Source organism: Patella vulgata, chromosome 6 (assembly GCF_932274485.2).
Source record: "Patella vulgata chromosome 6, xgPatVulg1.2, whole genome shotgun sequence".
Classification (NCBI taxonomy): domain Eukaryota; kingdom Metazoa; phylum Mollusca; class Gastropoda; family Patellidae; genus Patella; species Patella vulgata.
The window spans coordinates 73,257,457-73,263,133 of NC_065884.2; the positions used below are offsets into that span (position 1 = coordinate 73,257,457).

The 5,677-nt window shown below is 38.4% G+C and overlaps 1 long non-coding RNA gene across 1 annotated transcript; it reads left to right on the forward strand.

Annotated features, from left to right (window-relative positions):
- The first annotated feature begins 2,496 nt into the window (after positions 1–2,496).
- On the forward strand, positions 2,497–4,493 carry LOC130013105 (uncharacterized). The gene is made up of 3 exons (XR_008788462.1): positions 2,497–2,633; positions 3,354–3,469; positions 4,230–4,493. It is a non-coding gene; the product is annotated as an uncharacterized LOC130013105 (long non-coding RNA).
- The last annotated feature ends 1,184 nt before the right edge of the window (positions 4,494–5,677 follow it).

A 5,677-nucleotide genomic window follows, 5' to 3' on the forward strand; every position in this document is an offset into this window, starting at 1 on the left:
GATAACTTAAATATACATTATGCAAGGGCTTAATCTGCCTATTGCAGGTCTTTCTTAGGCGTGAAATGTTATATAAACTATTAAAGATACATTATGGGAGATAAGATAAAGAGATGGCAGTTCTCGCTATAATAGTTAAAAACTAGATAGTGTAAAGGTAATTTGCTGAAGCGAGTGAAATTTTTGCATAGTCTCGGTCATCATTACTAAAATCATTAATACAAACAGCATAGTCTGGATTATCCACTTTTTTGATTTAATTATCAATGGCCGTTAGCGCCATATAGGAATCTAATCCAGCCAACATCGAAGGCTAGCCTTGACATCGAGAGTTTATTATGGTCTAGATCAGTTAATTAATGTCTAATTGATAATTTAGATAACATTTCAGTTATAAGAAGATTTTGCTCTTGCATAATGCATTATTAATTAGACATTAATTAACTTATCCAGACTATAATCAACTCTCGATGTCATCGCTATCCTGCGATATTTACTGGATTTGAATCCGATCTGCTGCTCAACGCTCAGTGATGGTTAAATCCAAACAATGGATAACCGGGACTATGTTTTGTTTATCGTAACGACTTTAGTAATGATGATCGAGGCTAGGCCTAAAATTCAAAAGTTAATATCTCGGTTCAGAGTGAATCAATTTGACTGACATTTTCTGCAAATTCCCTTTACATTATCTAGTTTTTAACTATTATAGTGGGAACTGTCAGCTCTTTATCTAATCTTCCATAATGCCCCTTTAAATGGCGGTTTTACAAGCATCATTCATATTAAGGTGGATACCAAACTAAATCGTCCATAAAAAAAATACTTGCCCAAGGTAGTTTGAGGTGGATTTTTTTTCTTGTAATCTTGCAGGACTATGTACTTACCTCCTTACAAAAAAACAATAATCATTTATTTCGTTTTTGTTCCAGAGATTGGAGCGTCTCCTACCAGCATATTTTTAGCAGTGTCGAATTTAAATGACGAGAGTACCTAGGCAATTGCGCTTATGAGACCCCCCCCCCCTTCCAATACCCCAACCTAGACGAAGATTAAAGTGTCATTTGAAAAACAACTGAGCAAAGCCGATGTTTGTCCACTGCACTTATTATTATGATTTCTTAAGGATGACTATATTATATAGCTGTAATATGACAGTTTAGCCCTTGATAATATGGAGATGAACTCAACTAAATACATGTATATATGTAATATACTAAACACATGTTCTCCATTAATACCCAATATATTTAATGATAAAGTCTTAATTAGTTTGTTTACTTTGATAAATGTCTTTATTGATTTTCTTATTTCTATAATAATCAGTTAGATATATAATTAATATACAACATTTCAAATAAATAATGGCACTGTTATTGGTAATATCTCAATAACGGTAGTTAATATCTATCTACAAATGGAGTTCAGCCACATTTCAAAGAATTGGTATACCAATTAAGAATTTAATTAAATCGCCCACTTTGAGCATAGTTTCTGTATAAATACTAGCTTGTATTATGGATCATTATCATACATATCTTGTGTTCGAGTTTGATCATAGTACACGAAGGCAATTTATCATGAATCTCTCAGTAGCCCTTGCTGTATTTGTTGTTCTTGCCTTGGTCTTGCAGTCAGAAGCGGGCAAACCTACAGGTGTCTCTTCCGGATCGCGACAACACGATTGCAAAAAAAACAAAGTGGAAGAATCTGAAAGTAGTAAGTTAAGATGTTACAATTTATTTTATTGGTAAACTTATTACATATTCTATGTTTTATTTGATTGCTGAAACGACTATGGAATATCACAACGTCCTTTTTTTTTTATTTAATTCAAATTTTAAGGCATCAAAATTCATTTGGGTTTATTCTTCAGCAAGGGCCAATAAGTTGGCTTATTATGAAGGGTTCCAAGGGGAGCCAGAGGCATGAAATGTGATATGTCGATAGGAAACAGAGTTTAAATAATGTTTGGACCCACCTCAGCGCCTAAATTATTGAGACCCCCCCCCCCCCCTTCCCCAAGCATTTTATTGGGCTGATTGACTATAGGATGATAAATAATTGTTTCCTCGTGAAACTTTTCAAGATGCACCGAAAGCCCATTAACGGGGTGTTCGCTCCATAGAACCACCAATGGTACTTCGGTGTGTAAAGGGCTGGTTCAGTAACCAAGAGGTTCGGGGTTCGATCCTAGTGTTTCATGTGTGCTTTCAGTCTTGCTTCCCCCTTGTCAGTGGAGCAGGGCATTTGGAATTTGGCAGTTGAAATTCGATAAAGACTAGGGGTAATCCCGGCCAAAATATTTCCTTATAGCACAGCATGTCCATATTATCCCGGTTTGAGGTAGAAAACTAGGACATTAAACCCAATCTCCCCTCGACATCGTGCTACAACTCCGTGGGTAAATTGATAAATATATTTTTGTGTTTTTAGCTGTTAAAATTTGCGGATACTTTAATATCACCATGGAGACATTATAACATATTGTACATTAAATATATTCCCAGTAAATGAAGAATCTGTTATAGAAGTCACTGAAGCTCCTATAGGAGTTACAGCAGGTCCTACAGCAGCTCCTACAGAAGCAACAACATCTGCAACAACCGATTCCGTTGTAGAACAAAACCCAGGTAAGTGTACATTTCATTCCGTTGTATGTAATTACATTTTTGCAAACTTCGAAATTAATTAATCTACTTCCGGTACGTCTTATACACTTAACATTATAACATTAACTTCGGTTTCCTCTTTTCGATTCCCTGTTCGAACGGGGCTCACTTGTCCCGGGAGACCGCGATAAGAGTTTTACTAATTTACTAATCTGAAGGAGCACGGGGACTCATCGGTTCACTACCAGGAAATCTGGGGTTATTGACCCGAGAACGTGTCTCAGGATTTTCCTGCATTGCGCACCCTGGTCAGTGATGTGAAAACACGAGAACGGGCTCTCCTGTAAATAACATAAAGGCAACGAAGACTAGACGGAAACGCCACCGGCGAAGCACGATTGCCCTCATATCACATTGCATGGCGTATGCTATTCGTCATCAACCTGGGTGGCGCAGAGGTTACTTTTTTACGGGGTTCATTAGAACATCATGTCCACGCGATGGGCTAGTACGACAAATCAGGAGTTAGAGGAAGATTTCTTATCTTTCTAACTAATTTATTTGGATGAAATCTTCTTAAAATATTCCAACCCTTTCCTTTCAATTAAAAAGATCTGGATATTTTTTGATGGTAGGTGTTTGTCGTGTAAAATGTGGATCTGACGAACAATGTGATGGTTTTGACGGTAACTGTCGTGTAAACTGTCAACCTAATGAAATATATTCTTGAAATTTTTTCAGCCTGTGATGCTTATGACGGTACTTGTCGTGTAGAGTGTCGAGGTAATGAAGTGGACGTGGGTGGTGTATGCACCAACAGTGAGACAACATGCTGTGTTGAGGTATAAGTTGGCAAAGTAAGTAGGACGTTCGATCCCTGTGTTGACCGAGAAAGTTCATCGTGCTTCTCCGGCCTGGCAGGGGACAGCCTATAGTTTTCAGGTGGGAAGAAACACAGAGGTCCAGTGTACAGATTGGCGTGCACGTAAAAGATTCCTTGACAGCTGGAATTTGACATAAGAAACGTCTGCAGCGCTGCTGTCCCCGCACAAATGTCCTCTTAGCATTAGCCCTGTCATAACAGAACAGAAGGGTGTTAGACCCCATTTCATTTATTCAATGTATGTCTATTGCCTGCTTGTCACCTATAACATACATAACTGACTTCCACTGTAACTTTACCGCTTGAGTTCGGAACTGATCCAATAAACGAGATTCCGGGTATACATTTACGTGGGCGTAAAAGTACCCTTGGCAATCCTAATTTGATACAAGAGTAGGACGTAGCGCTACTGCCAGTGCAAAACGTCCCTCATGGCACACTGCATGGCGTTGGCCTTTTTCAATAGCTCATTTCATGTCATTTCGTTTCGTAGAAATTAAATTCAAAACTGTTCCGACTATTCAGTTCTTTTTGTGCTCGTGTTAGATATTAAAATGAAAACTGATCCTCAATTCAGATGCACGTGTTGTGTCCTTGTTAGAAATTAATTGAAAAGTTGGCTGCCATTTTAACTACCTCTTGGACGTCAGCATTAAATTACATGCTCCTTTAATTGTCGACCCGTGGAGGGTATACTTACATAGTTCACCACCCATGTATCTTTATATTTTCAGATAACTGAACAACTGGATGAATCGTACATCGGAAGCATGCAAAAAATCAAGAAATCTATAAAGACCTTTAACTCCAGAACACTAAATTTATTCTTTTTGTGTGGGGGCAATTTAGGAGGGGGCCTGTGCAACATCAACCAATTAGCCCCACCCCACCCCCACGGAACGCTAATACTTATCCAGTTACCCACAAGCAAATGCAAATACCCATCCAGCTAATTGACAGCTACGCATATTCCACACTAGAATTATTATAAACAAAAAAGAGCGGTTGTTTAACATGTTTTGTAAAATTCCTCGCAGTTTCTGCGATCTCAATAAAGTTTTCTTGAACAAAGAAGTTTTATTTTTTAAGGTACTGATCCACAATTCAACAGCACGGATTGTCCCAATGTATTCGATGAGAGATAAATGGGTTTTAACGTCTACTCAACACAAGCCAAGTCATTTCAGGACTTACACATTGTACAATTTTACTTCAAGAATTTGATTGTGCTAGTGGCTTTAGCAGGGGGAGGAATGCGGAAGACCCGAAGAAAACCCACGAGGTTAAGCAGATAACCTTACCCCTTGTCACGTACAAGTCTGTGATTGAAACAACGCTGCTTGACTAAATGACAGAGCTTATGTTTTAAAGCGCACATAATTGAAATGGATGTATGTGACTGGGTGTATGTGACTGGGTGTGCGTGGGTGTATGTGACTGGGTGTGCGTGGGTGTATGTGACTGGGTGTGCGTGTGTATGCATGTGAAACGCAGAGTGTGTTTCTGCGCTTGTGTGTGTCGGAGTGTGTGAGCAAATACCTTTTACGAGGACATTTGATATGATTTGGCTTAACCAAATCGAAATCTTTTGCAATATTACCAGGGACCTCTTCTAAAAATCTCAACAGCCGGGTGGCAGTCGGATATGTTTGATTTCCATTCAACTGCCATGTGAGTTCCTTCATTCACATTTACACAGTATTTATGCCGCGCATGTACCTTACAAGAGTAGCCATATTTGGAAGAATTTTGTAGCCGTGTAAGCGGTCCTTATAACATTGAAAACGACCAAGGTACGCTCGAAAACGGGGAAAATAATCCGCAGTTTTAGTCATATATTGTTGGACGTCAATTTATACTTTAAATTGAAATAATTGTCTCGAAAATCAAAGCAATTAATATCATCATCACTTGTCATAATCTAAGTTTGTTTTCGCTTCGTGTATCTTTTTTTTTCTTATTAAGAACGAGCCCATGAGAGGACCATGCACCGATTGAAACAAAATAAGATAAACCTGAGGGTCAGCAAATTTCAATCATAAATATGAGGACCCCTAGGCGATAGAAGTCACACGATGCAGTGAAAAAAAATTTGAAATGATAACTTCCGGTATAACGGGAAATTGTTGTTTTGGGCCAAATTTGCCATATTTCGACCAATGTTTAACCCTAATTTCAAAAC